The following is a 13,132-nucleotide window of genomic DNA, read 5'->3' as shown; positions in this document are numbered from 1 at the left end:
TCCTGGTAACATTAATTCTATCATAGAAAAATATCTAAACCACAGAAATTGGCAAACACTAAGAATTAGGACTTTACTTATGGCTTTTTTTGTTTTTTGGTCTAGACTTAAAATAATGAGGAAATATTAATAATGCAGATCAACTTTAAAATTGCATTATATCTATAGCTGTTACATTGTGAATAGTGCAAATTTTAATGACATATCCTCTTAGTATTTGCAAACTATTATGAGATTCAACAAAGGTAATGTTCATACCATTGAGAACGAGTGAAGTTTCAAATTATTTCTTTGATGCTTTTACTTTCATCTTGTTTGTGAAGTTAAATGAGAATATTAACCCATGTTCATGTAGAATTATATATCAGTTGCATCCAGAGATCAATTATTAATTTAAGAGTTTGGCAAAAATCAACCAAAGCCTCTGTGAGAATAAATTAATTGTGTGAACTCCTGGGGGTGGGGGGAAGAGTTTTACATGTTTTATTACTGTTTGTAATTTGTATGCTACACATTCTTTATATCAGTGAAAGGTATAATAAAAAATAAATGTAGACACACACATTTTTCTTCTTCTGGAGAGCCTCTTGTTAAACACGGAGCATCACATGTCTCATAGGTTTGCAAGCCTTGAGATCCCAGTTTATTCTCTGTGAATTGTATAGATAATGTCTGCTGTTACAGAGCTGAGGACTGTTCCAACAACAGCCAATTAGTCTATTAGTACAGTTAGTTGAAAAAAAAGTAAGTGCCACAAAGCCTACTGCTAGAATCTATCATGGCATATTTAAAAGTCTTCTAAATGTCAATGGATGATGTGTCCAGAGACAGAAACCTAATCCTGCAAATTTCTGATGAATTCCTTCCTTCTGAAACACACATAAGGTGTGAGGTGTCTATGATATCCAGGAGAACTTTCAAATTCCTGTTGAGTTTTGTTTCCCTTTGGGGATAATTAGAGAATTAAAGAGTATGTGAAATTTTTCAAAATACTTACCCAAGCCTTAGAAGCTGTTGTCCCCATAGTCAATGTCAAAAATTTGAAATTCTAGAAGGGATGCTTTATCATTATATTAAAAATGTTAAATTCCTTTCTTTCTTCTTTCTTTCATTTCTTCCCTCTTCTCCTTTAGCTTCTCTCTTTTTTGTATTTAAGTTTTTTCATTCATTGATGAATTTAATTGGGAACAGAAGTATTAATGACTCAGAGATACCTAAGAATTCATGAGAAGTTACAAAAAACAGAGGAAAGCAAAGCATAATTTTAAAAACTATTCTTTTGGATATTTAAAAGATGCGGGATTGTAAAATGACATCTGAGTCATTGTTTCTAAAATATTTCTAGCTTCTTCGTGTACATAGAAACTCTGTTGCTTTAAACACTGTAGGTATTGCATGAAAAAGTAGGAGTTGTTCCTAATGTAAGAATGATGAACAGATTAAAGGGCTCATCTTGTTCAAAATTTCAGCTATGATGCTTTGCCCAAGAGTTAACAGAATGTATTTTCTGCAGAAATGATTAGACCATGGTTTTCCTCATTAGTAAGACAGGCTGTGTGTGTGTGTGTGTGTGTGTGTGTGTGAACGTGTACACACAAGCAACCACAATAACTGAATCCTAACCAGAGTCTGATGTCTGATTTTTTTTTTTTTTTGGCTCTTTGTGAAATGCTTTGTTACATCATTTGTTTAAAGCTGGAGAAGCTTCATACTTATCATGTGGTCAGGAATGCAAAATCTGCATTATTTATTTTTATGAATCTAAATTCTTATGATCATTCTAACACCTGATGAGATAAATAGCAGTTTTTGTTTCCCTAACAGCTTAACTATTCTTTCAAGGATAAAAATATAAGTTATCTACAGTTCTTTTTTTAATCTGACAGTTCTAAACAGATAATCTAAGTAATAACCAAAAGAACAAAAGTACTATAGTTCTACAGTTGAACCACCTCTACCAGTAAGATGTTTGATGTGTGAGATGCAGCAGCAGAATAATTTGAGAAATTACGTTACTCATTACAATACTATATAAGAGATATTCTAACATGGTTTTAGAAAAATTTCCTGCTATGAATATTTATGAGAATGTAATTTCTTTTTTTGAAAGTTTTCTTCCATCTTAAGTTCTAAAAGCAGCATTAATTTTTGCTGTTGTTGTTGTTCAGTCACTAAGTCATGTCTGACTCTTTTGAAACCCCATGGGCTGTAGCCTACCAGGTTCCTCTGTCCATAGAATTCTCCAGGCAAGAATACTGGAGTGGGTTGCCATTTCCTCCTTCAGGGGATCTTCCCAACCCAAGGATTGAACCTGCACCTCCTACATTGGCAGGTGGATTCTTTACCAGTGAGCCTCTCTCTAGGGAAGCTCAAAAATACATTTCATTTTATTTTGAATCATTCTCCCCTGATAGATCAGTTGGTAAAGAATCTGCCTGCAATGCAGGAGACCCCAGTTCGATTCCTGGGTGGGGAAGATCCCCTGGAGAAGGGATAGGCTACCTGCTCCAGTATTTTTGGGCTCAGCTGGTAAAGAATCTGCCCACAGTGCAGGACACCTAGGTTCGATCCCTGGGTTGGGAAGATCCCCTGGAAAAGGGAAAGGCTACCCTCTCCAATATTCTGGCCTGGAGAATTCCAAGGACTGTAGAGTCCATGGGGTCGCAAAGAGTTGTACACGACTGAGCGACTTTCACTTTACTTTCAGTATATATTCTCTCCTTGCTTTCTTTGGAATAACTCTTTCTTTTCTTTCTAATTGAAGCTTACTAGATTGACAGTATTGTGTTAGTTTCAGGTGTACAGCATGGGAAAACTCTTTTACCTGAAGCTTGGTGGGTTTTAAGGCTCGAAACTGAAATTTATTTCTCCCAAAGAACGCTTACATTTCTCATTTAATTTTTCTAGTGATAGACAAGTATGACAAATTTTTCACCTTTTCATTGATCAAAGTTACATATTTACTTTTTTTTTCAATTATTCTACCTCTAAATTTTGTTAGTTTTGAGATTTGTGACATATGAATAAAACCTACCTTTTTATCTTCTAAACTGAATACAAAACTTGCCCCTTTGTTTCCTCTTATAACAAAAGTGATTAGGTCCAAGATAACCCAGAATACCAGTTCTTGAGGGAAATGTTGCTTATAAGTCTCTGTGCTAGATTTATCTGGGATAGGCTTTCAGTATTATCTGAGTATTTGTATTCCTCAATTTGCATACCATTTTTCATACATTCAAAGAACTCCATGATTGTCAGGCATCTTAAAGACCAACAAACCCAAACTCTTCATCTTTAATAAAGGAACGGACATCTAAAGATCTTAAGTGACTTGCCAACATCAAACAATAATTTGGGACAGAGCACAGACTAGAGCAGATTTTATATCTATGCTATTTTTTCCTACTTCATGTGGCTGCTTCTGAGGCCTCAATCATCCTATTTGTGGTTACTCTTTAGAAACTGATTAAATGCAAATTAAGAAATTTCAGTATTTTTAATATTAATTTGCTTGTCTTAGCTCATGGATGGTTAGAACTTGCTCACAACCAAAAAGCACAGGGTGGCTTAAGTTACAATCGGTGGCAATGACAGCTGACTTTCTGATCCCAGAATAACCTCTTGTGGGAAGAATAGAAATAATTGTAATTTACCTTGGGTAGAATTAATTGTACATGACAAATTCCCAAAATAAAGAGGTATTTTGGTTCGATTTGGTTTCTCCCTGTCTCCCTTTCTCCCCCTCTTTTCATTCTAGTTGCGGTTCTGCCACCAAAACATTCAGTCCTTGAAGGATAAGCTCCTTTGGTCTGATGGCCTCCTAAGGACTGTCAGAACACTAGAAATGGAAAGTACTGTTGCATGGCTTTCACTTTACTGAAAAGATCCATGGAGATGGACTGACTGGCCAAAACCACAGATACTGGTGGAGCCAGCACTGAAGAGTCCTCCTGGAATTCCTACTTCTCTTAATCCCTCCTGGGATTCTCTACTTCTCACAGATACTGGGATATCCACTTCTCTTTCCATCCTTCCATGATATAATGAGGTAGTCCATATGTACTTCTTTTGTCTTTCCAGGTGGCTCAGTGGTAAAGAATCTGCCTGTCAATGCAAGAGATGCAAGAAATGTGGGTTTGATCCCTGGGTCAGGAAGATTCCCCTGAAATAGGAAATGGCAACCCATTCCAGTATCTTGCCTGGAAAATTCCATGGACAGAGGAGCCTGGTGGGCTACAGTCCCATGGGGTTACAAAGAAATGGACATGACTGAACAACTGATCACAAAAAGTAGAAACAATGATACTAATTGTACATACTGTAGACATTCTTGTTTGAATTTATTTAGAAACATGGATGCTGTTATCTGTGGGTTCATTTAACCATATGAATGTAAATATGAAAAGGTTTTTGAGTTTCACTTTATTATATATGGAGTCATTTCTGTGGCATTTTTTTTATTATCTCAGAAAATGTTTAATGAGCTCCTTCTTCAATTATAATAGGCACTAAGGAAAGTTTTTAGCATAGAAAACATGTCTGTTATTAGGTTATGATTTAATGACAAGAAAAGCATAGTCAATTAATTTGTACTTACCTTGCTCCAAAAATCTTTGAAGCAAGTAAAAATATGTAAATAGAAAAGGAATTGATTAGATATGGGTTCTTCTCATGGTCACTGAGGCAGACACAATTGTATATGCTCACTTGTTCCCTTTTCTTTCTGAACACGCAGCTTAAGCACATCTTCCCAGCTTTCTTGCCTTCAAATGGGGTCATAGTACTGAGCTCTGGACAACAAACTGAGGGCAGAGGCAAAAACCACTCTCAGACCTGGTACCTAAAACCAATCTTGTGACCATGACACCACCTCTGCTCGTCTTCCAGCTACACACAGAGGATGCAGTGCAGTAACAATGCCCTATAAAGGCAGTAAAACAATGGAGATCAAAGACATGGAATCTTGGAATGAGAGCATAGAGAAGAACCATCCTTCTAAGAAGAACCATCCTTGTAAGAAGAACCATCCTCCTACTCCTTTCAAACTTCAAATGACTGTGGTTAGCAAAAGAAATAGACTCAATGGACATGAGTTTGAGCAAGCTCTGGGAGATGGTGAAGGACAGGGAAGCCTGGCATGCTGCAGTCCATGGGATCACAAAGAGCTGGACACGACTGGGCACTGAACAACAACAGCATAAGGAACAAATGTCTGTTTTAATAAACTATTAGGCTGTTAGTTTGCAAAATCTGGTTTCAGTTCAGTTCAGTTGCTCAGTTGTGTCCGACTCTTTGCAACCCCATGAATCGCAGCACACCAGGCCTCCCTGTCCATCACCAACTCCCGGAGTTTACCCAAACCCACGTCCATCAAGTCAGTGATGCCATCCAACCATCTCATCCTCTGTCGTCCCCTTCTCCTCCTGCCCCCAATCCTTCCCAGCATTAGGCTCTTTTCCAATGAGTCAACTCTTCGCATGAGGTGGCCAAAGTATTGGAGTTTCAGCTTCAACATCAGTCCTTCCAATGAACACCCAGGACTGATCATCCCTAAAGGGATGGACTAGTTGGATCTCCTTGCAGTTCAAGGGACTCTCAAGAGTCTTCTCCAACACCACAGTTCAAAAGCATCAATTCTTTGACGCTCAGCTTTCTTCACCGTCCAACTCTCACATCCATACATGACCACTGGAAAAACCATAGCCTTGACTAAACAGACCTTTGTTGGCAAAGTAATGTCTCTGCTTTTAAATATGCTGTCTAGGTTGGTCATAACCTTCCTGCCAAGGAGTAAGCGTCTTTTAATTTCATGACTGCAATCACCATCAGCAGTGATTTTGGAGCCCCCCAAAATAAAGTCTGACACTGTTTCCACTGTTTCCCCACCTATTTCCCATGAAGTGATGGGACCAGATGCCATGATCTTAGTTTTCTGAACGTTGAGCTTTAAGCCAACTTTTTCACTCTCCTCTTTCACTTTTATCAAGAGGCTCTTTAGTTCTTCTTCACTTTCTGCCATAAGGGTGGTGTCATCTGCATGTCTGAGGTTATTGATATTTCTCCCGGCAATCTTGATTCCAGCTTGTGTTTCTTCCAGCCCAGTGTTTCTCATGATGTACTATGCATAAAAGTTAAATAACCAGGGTGACAATATAGAGCCTTGATGTACTCCTTTTCCTATTTGGAACCAGTCTGTTGTTCCATGTCCAGTTCTAACTGTTGCTTCCTGACCTGCATACAGGGTTTCTCAAGAGACAGGTCAGATGGTCTGTTATTCCCATCTCTTTTACAGCTTGTCTAACCCCAGAGGAATTATTTGTATGGGAAATGTCTGGATTGAGAAATAGTTGCTTAAACTTGAAATAATTCTCATCAGAAATGTTGAACTGGATTATACTTGCCTTTTAATAAAAAACTATTTTGTATGAAATGTTCTATGAATGAATAAATTAACAGACTGACAAATGTATGATATACACATAAACCTGGAAGTGATACATATATTTGAAATGTAAAGAGGATGGAGATACTACAGGAGATGGTAGTAAGTGTATGTTTTGCCTACAAAAACTGCCAACTTTTCAGGGACTTCCCTGGTGGTTCACTGGTTAAGACTCTGTGCTTTCAGTGCAGGGAGAGTAGGTTGATCCCTAGTCAGGGAAATAAGATTCCCAATCCATGGCACAACCAAAAGGTTTCTTTTTAAAGTCAGTTTTCCAAAGTGGTTGTACCATTTTGCATTCACACCAGGAACAAAAGAGAGTTTTGGTGGTTCTGTATTCTTGTCAGCACTTGCTACTATCAGTAACTTAAATCTGAGCCATTCTACTGGGGATTTTGTATATTTCATTGTGATTTTCATTTGTATTTCCCTGACAAATAATAATGTTAGACATCTTTTTTGTGTTTGTTACTCATTCACATATCTTCCCTGGTGAAGTGTTATTTTAAACCCTTGTCTTTGTATTTTATTATAAGAATTCCCTATATATCCTAAATATAATTTTTAAAATCAGATATGTGTTTATCTACTAATCTGTGGTTTGCTTCTTCATTTTCTTACAGTGTCTTTCAAAAAGCAGATTTTTTTATTATGTCCATTTTATCAATTTATTTTTTAATACTTTTTACTTTTTTATTTCCTTTCTGAGAAATCTTCACCTAACCTAAAGTCATAAAAATTTTCTCCAATGCTTTCTTTTGGAAGTTTCATAGACTCATCTTTTATGGATTAGGTCAAACATCCCACTTGAGTTAATTTTTATATGTGGTGTGCAGCAAAGTTGAAATTCACTACTTTGTATATAACTATCTACGTGTTCCAGCACCATTTGTTGAAAAGACTATCCATTCGCCTTCAAATTACCTTAAGTTTGTTACACACCTATGCTTCACTAATTCCACACTGTATCCCTGGTGGCTCAGATGGTAAAGTATCTGCCTGCAATGTGGGAGATCTGGGTTCTATCCCTGGGTTGGGAAAATCCCCTGGAGGAGGGCATGGCAACCCACTCAGTATTGCCTGGAGAATCCCCATGGACAGAGGTGCCTAGCGTGCTGCAGTCCATGGGGTCGCAAAGAGTCAGGCACAACTGAGCAACAAAGCACACATCTTTGTGATAATTCTTGAAATCAGGTAGTGCAAGTCATTTGATCTTGCTGTCCTTTAAAAAGTTTTTTTTTTTTTCTATTCTGGTTTCTTTTCATGTCAATATATATATTTGAGTCAGTCTGTCACAAAAATATACAAAATACTACCCAAATTGCATTTGATTGCAATCATGCTGAATATACAGATTAATTGACAGAAAATTGATTTCTTTGGGATAACAAATTTTCCAGTTTGTGATCACAGTATATTTCTCCATTTAATTTGTTTAATTTCTCTCCAAAAGTGTTTTGAAATTTTCAGTGTACAGATTTTGTAATTATTTAATAGTTTAACTAACTTTAATTTATCCCTGGATATTTTATGTTTTTGAAACTGAATTGTAATTTTTTAAATAAGAGTTTTCAACTGGTAGGTGCTAACATACAGACATACAATAGATTTTTGTATGTTAACTCTGCTAAAGACATTTATTATTTCTAGTCATGTTTTGGTAGACTTAGAATTTTTATCTTGATTATCATGTTATCCACAAGTAAGGATGCAATTATTTCCTCTTTCCAAATTTGTCCTTTATTTTCTTTTTCTTACTTATGCCGACTAAAATCCCCAGTACAGTATTGAATAGAAGTTTTGAGATTAGACATCCTCGAGTTGATCCTAGTATTTGGGGGAATGCATTTGCTCTTTTACCGTTATAGAAGAACTGTACAAAAAAGATCTTCATGACCCAGATAATCACGGTGGTGTGATCACTCACCTAGAACCAGACATCCTGGAATGTGAAGTCAAGTGGGCCTTAGAAAGCATCACTACGAACAAAGCTAGTGGAGGTGATAGAATTCCAGTTGAGCTATTTCAAATCCTGAAAGATGACGCTATGAAAGTGCTGCACTCAATATGCCAGCAAATATGGAAAACTCAGCAGTGGCTACAGGATTGGAAATGTCAGTTTTCATTTCAATCCCAAAGAAAGGCAATGCCAAAGAATACTCAAACTACCGCACAATTGCACTCATCTCACACGCTAGTAAAGTAATGCTTAAGATTCTCCAAGCCAGGCTTCAGCAATACGTGAACCATGAACTTCCACATGTTCAAGCTCATTTTAGAAAAGGGAGAGAAACCAGAGATCAAATTGCCAACATATTTTAGATCATAGAAAAAGCAAGAGAGTTCCAGAAAAACATCTACCTTTGCTTTACTGACTATGCCAAAGCCTTTGACTGTGTGGATCACAAAAAACTATGGAAAATTCTGCAAGAGATGGGCATACCAGACCACCTGACCTGCCTCTTGAGAAACCTGTATGCAGGTCAGGAAGCAACAATCAGAACTGGACATGGAACAACAGACTGTTTCCAAATAGGAAAAGGAGTATGTCAAGGCTGTATATTGTCACCCTACTTATTTAACTTATGGGCAGAGTACATCATGAGAAATGCTGGGCTGGATGAAGCACATGCTGGAATCAAGATTGCTGGGAGAAATATCAATAACCTCAGATATACAGATGACACCACCCTTGTGGCAGAAAATGAAGAAGAACTAAAGAGCCTCTTGATGAAAGTGAAAGAGGAGAGTGAAAATGTTGGCTTAAAACTCAACGTTCAGAAAACTAAGATCATGGCAGCCGGTCCCATCACTTCATGGCTAATAGATGGGGAAACAGTGGAAACAGTGGCTGACTTTATTTTTCTGGGCTCCAGAATCACTGCAGATGGTGATTGCAGCCATGAAATTAAAAGACACTTACTCCTTGGAAGGAAAGTTATGACCAACCTAGATAGCATATTCAAAAGCAGAGACATTACTTTGCCAACAAAGGTCCATCTAGTCAAGGCTATGGTTTTTCCAGTAGTCACGTATGAATGTGAGAGTTGGACTATAAAGAAAGCTGATCACAGAAGAATTGATGCTTTTGAACTGTGGTGTGGGAGAAGACTCTTGAGAGTCCCTTGAACTGCAAGGAGATCCAACTAGTCCATCCTAAAGGAGATCAGTCCTGGGTGTTCATTGGAAGGACTGATGTTGAAGCTGAAGCTCCAATCCTTTGGCCACCTGATGCGAAGAGCTGACCGATTGGAAAAGACCCTGATGCTGGGAAAGATTTAGGGCAGAGGATGAGATGATTGAATGGCATCATCAACTCAATGGACATGAGTTTGGGTGGACTCAGGGAGTTGGTGATGGACAGGGAGGCCTGGCGTGCTGCGGTTTATGGGGTCACAAAGAGTTGGACACGACTGAGTGACTGAACTGAACTGAATGATATTAGCTATAGGATTTTGGTTGATGTCCTCTGCCAAGTTGAAGAAATTTCCTTTGGAGTTTTTACCGTGCACTAATGACTTTGTGTATGTGTGTGCTCAGTCACTCCGTTGTGTCCAACTCTTTGCAACCCCATGTACTGTATGTAGTCCACTAGGCTCCTCTCTCCATGGGATTTCCCAGGCAAGAATACTGGAGTGAGTTGCCATTTTCTTCTCTAGGGGATCTTCCCAACCCAAGGATCAAATCTAGGTCTCCTGCATTGGCAGGCAGATTCTTCACCACTGAGACACCGGGGAAGCCTAATGACTAAGTTTTGGCAAATAATCTTTCTCCATTTATTGGGATGGTAAAATGGTTTTTCTTTTATTGTCTATTGATATAAGAAATTACATTTATTGATTTTTACATGTTGAAACAAATTTCACATATTTGATATGAACTCTCATTTGTCATGATGTATTATTTGTATATTTCTTGAACTGATTTCATAAAATGTTATGTAGGATTTTGAATTTATGTTAATGAGAGATAGTGGTCCTTAGTTTTATTTTATGTAAGGTCTTTAGTTTTTAATATGAGGTAATGGTGGAATCTTTCATTTCTGGAAGAGTTTGTGTATAATTAATAACATCTCTTTCTTAATATTCAGCAAAATCCACTAACAAAGCAATCTTTTTTTAAAAAACATCATAGCACTCTATTAAGGTTATTTTTTCTTGAGTGAGCTTTGGAAGTATGTGTCTTTCATGAAAACCACATGGCATTTTAGTTGCTTATTTACTTGTTTGACTTCTCCATTAGCCTATTAAAGATTCCTTGGGGGGAAGGGGTGCTGTATTTTATTTTTGAGACTTCAGATCTTAGTGTTCTGTAAGGCACATAGTAAGTATTCCATAAATATATCTTAAATAAATGAAGAGGTGGATGAATTTCCAGTGGGAACACAAGGAGTTTCATAGGAGAAAAACAGAGGTGGATCAAGAGGGATTAAGATGAAAGAGGAAGAAGATGCCCACAAAGAAAGGGCAGTCAGGAGGAGACAAGGACAGGGCTGATTAGGAAAGGCAGAGCAAACATCTTGGGATATTGAAGTAGAGGTTAAGCTGGATTAAGATAAGCTAGAACTAAGCCAAGGGATTTGCTGAACTGAGGAACTTGGATACTGGTGTGTGTGCATGGGGAAGCCATGGAAGGTTTTTGAGAAGGGTAGTTCTTAGGACTGTTCTGGGCTTACAGGGGTGTTTCTGGTGGCAGAATGTGGGATTCATTAGAGAGGGTGGGCAAGATATAATGAGAGCAGTTCCTTTGCTACTGCAATGCTATTGGTATTTTAGTGAGGACTAGTAATAGGGACTCAAGCTAGTCATGCTATGAAGGCAAGAAAAAGAAGATTTCTTTCAAAAGTAGAATTCTGAAGATTTTTTCAACTCTGTGGGTGGAAGAGATGAAGAAATGAAAGATAATACTGAGCTTGTGTGGATAATAATGCCATTAACTGAGATGCAGCAACAAGTAAAAGGACAAGTTTGATACCAACCAGGGTTTGGGGCTTTCCTCAATCAATAGAAATCCTTCAATAAATCAGTAGAAAGCCTTCCCAAATGATCAATGCAAAGAAATAGAGGAAAACAATAGAATGGGAAAGACTAGAGATCTCTTCAAGAAAATTAGAGATACCAAGGGAACATTTCATGCAAAGATGGATGCAATAAAGGACAGAAATAGTATAGACCTAACAGAAACAGACGATATTAAGAAGAGGTGGCAAGAATACACTGAATAACTATACAAAAAAGATCTTCACAATCCAGATAACCAAGATGCTGTGATCATTCACCTAGAGTCAGACACCCTGGAGTGTGAAGTCAAGTGAGCCTTAGCAAGCATCACTACAAACAAAGATAGTGGAGGTGATGGAATTCCAGCTGAACTATTTCAAATCCTAAAGGATGATGCTGTTAAAGTGCTGCATCAATATGCCAGCAAATTTGGAAAACTCAGCAGTGACCATAGGACTGGAAAAGGTTGATTTTCATTACAATCCCAAAAAAAGACAGTGCCAAAGAATGTTCAAACTACTGCACAGTTACACCCATTTCACATGCTAGGAAAGTAATTTTCCAAATTCTCCAAGCTAGATTTCAACAGTACATGAACCAAGAACTTCCAGATGTTCAGGCTGGGTTTAGAAAAGGCAGAGGAACCAGAGCTCAAATTGCCAACATCCATTGGATCATAAAAAAAGCAAGAGAGTTCCAGAAAAACATCTACTTTTGCTTCATTGACTATGCTAAAGTCTGATGGTGTGGATCACAACAAACTGTGGAAAATTCTTAAAGAGATGGGAATACTGGACCATCTCACCTGCCTCCTGAGAAACCAGTAAGAAGGACAAGAAGAAACAGAACCGGACATGGAACAATGGACTGGTTCCAAATTGGCAAAGGAGTACGTCAAGGCTATATATTGTCACCCTGCTATTTAACTTCTATGCAGAGTACATCATGCAAAATGCTGGGCTGGATGAAGCACAAGCTGGAATTAAGATTGCTGGGAGAAATATCAGTAACTTCAGATATGCAGATGACACCACCCTTATGGAAGAATGTGAAGAGGAACTAAAGAGTCTCTTGATGAAGGTGAAAGAGGAGAGTGAAAAGCTACCTTAAAACTCAACATTCAGAAAACAAAGATCATGGATCACGGCATCTGGTCCCATCACTTCATGACAAATAGACAGGGAAACAATGGAAACAGTGATAGACTTTATCGTGGGCTCCAAAATCATTGTAGAAGGTGACTGCAGGCATGAAATTAAAAGACACTTCTCCTTGGAAGAAAAGCTATGAGAAACCTAGACAACATGTTAAAAAGCAGACAACATGTTGGCAAAGCATTACTTTGCCAACAGAGGCCCATATAGTCAAAGCTATGGTTTTTCCAGTAGTCATGTATGGATGAGAGAGTTGGACCATAAAGAAGGCTGAGAGCCAAAGAATTGATGCTTTTGAACTGTGGTGTTGGAGAAGACCCTTGAGAGTCCCTTGGACAGCAAGAAGATCAAACCAGTCAATCCTAAAGGAAATAAGTCCTGAATATTCATTGGAATATTCATCTTCATTGGAAGATGCTGAAGCTGAAACTCCAATACTTTGGCCACCTGATGTGAAGAGCCAACACATTAGAAAAGACCCTGATGCTGGGAAAGATTGAAGGCAGGAGTAGAAGGGGATGACAGAAGATGATATG

Source organism: Giraffa tippelskirchi, chromosome 1 (genome assembly GCF_054371585.1).
Source record: "Giraffa tippelskirchi isolate mGirTip1 chromosome 1, T2T-mGirTip1v1.2.pri, whole genome shotgun sequence".
In the NCBI taxonomy this organism is placed as follows: Eukaryota; Metazoa; Chordata; class Mammalia; order Artiodactyla; family Giraffidae; genus Giraffa; species Giraffa tippelskirchi.
Note: the sequence above shows the minus strand (reverse complement) of the source record.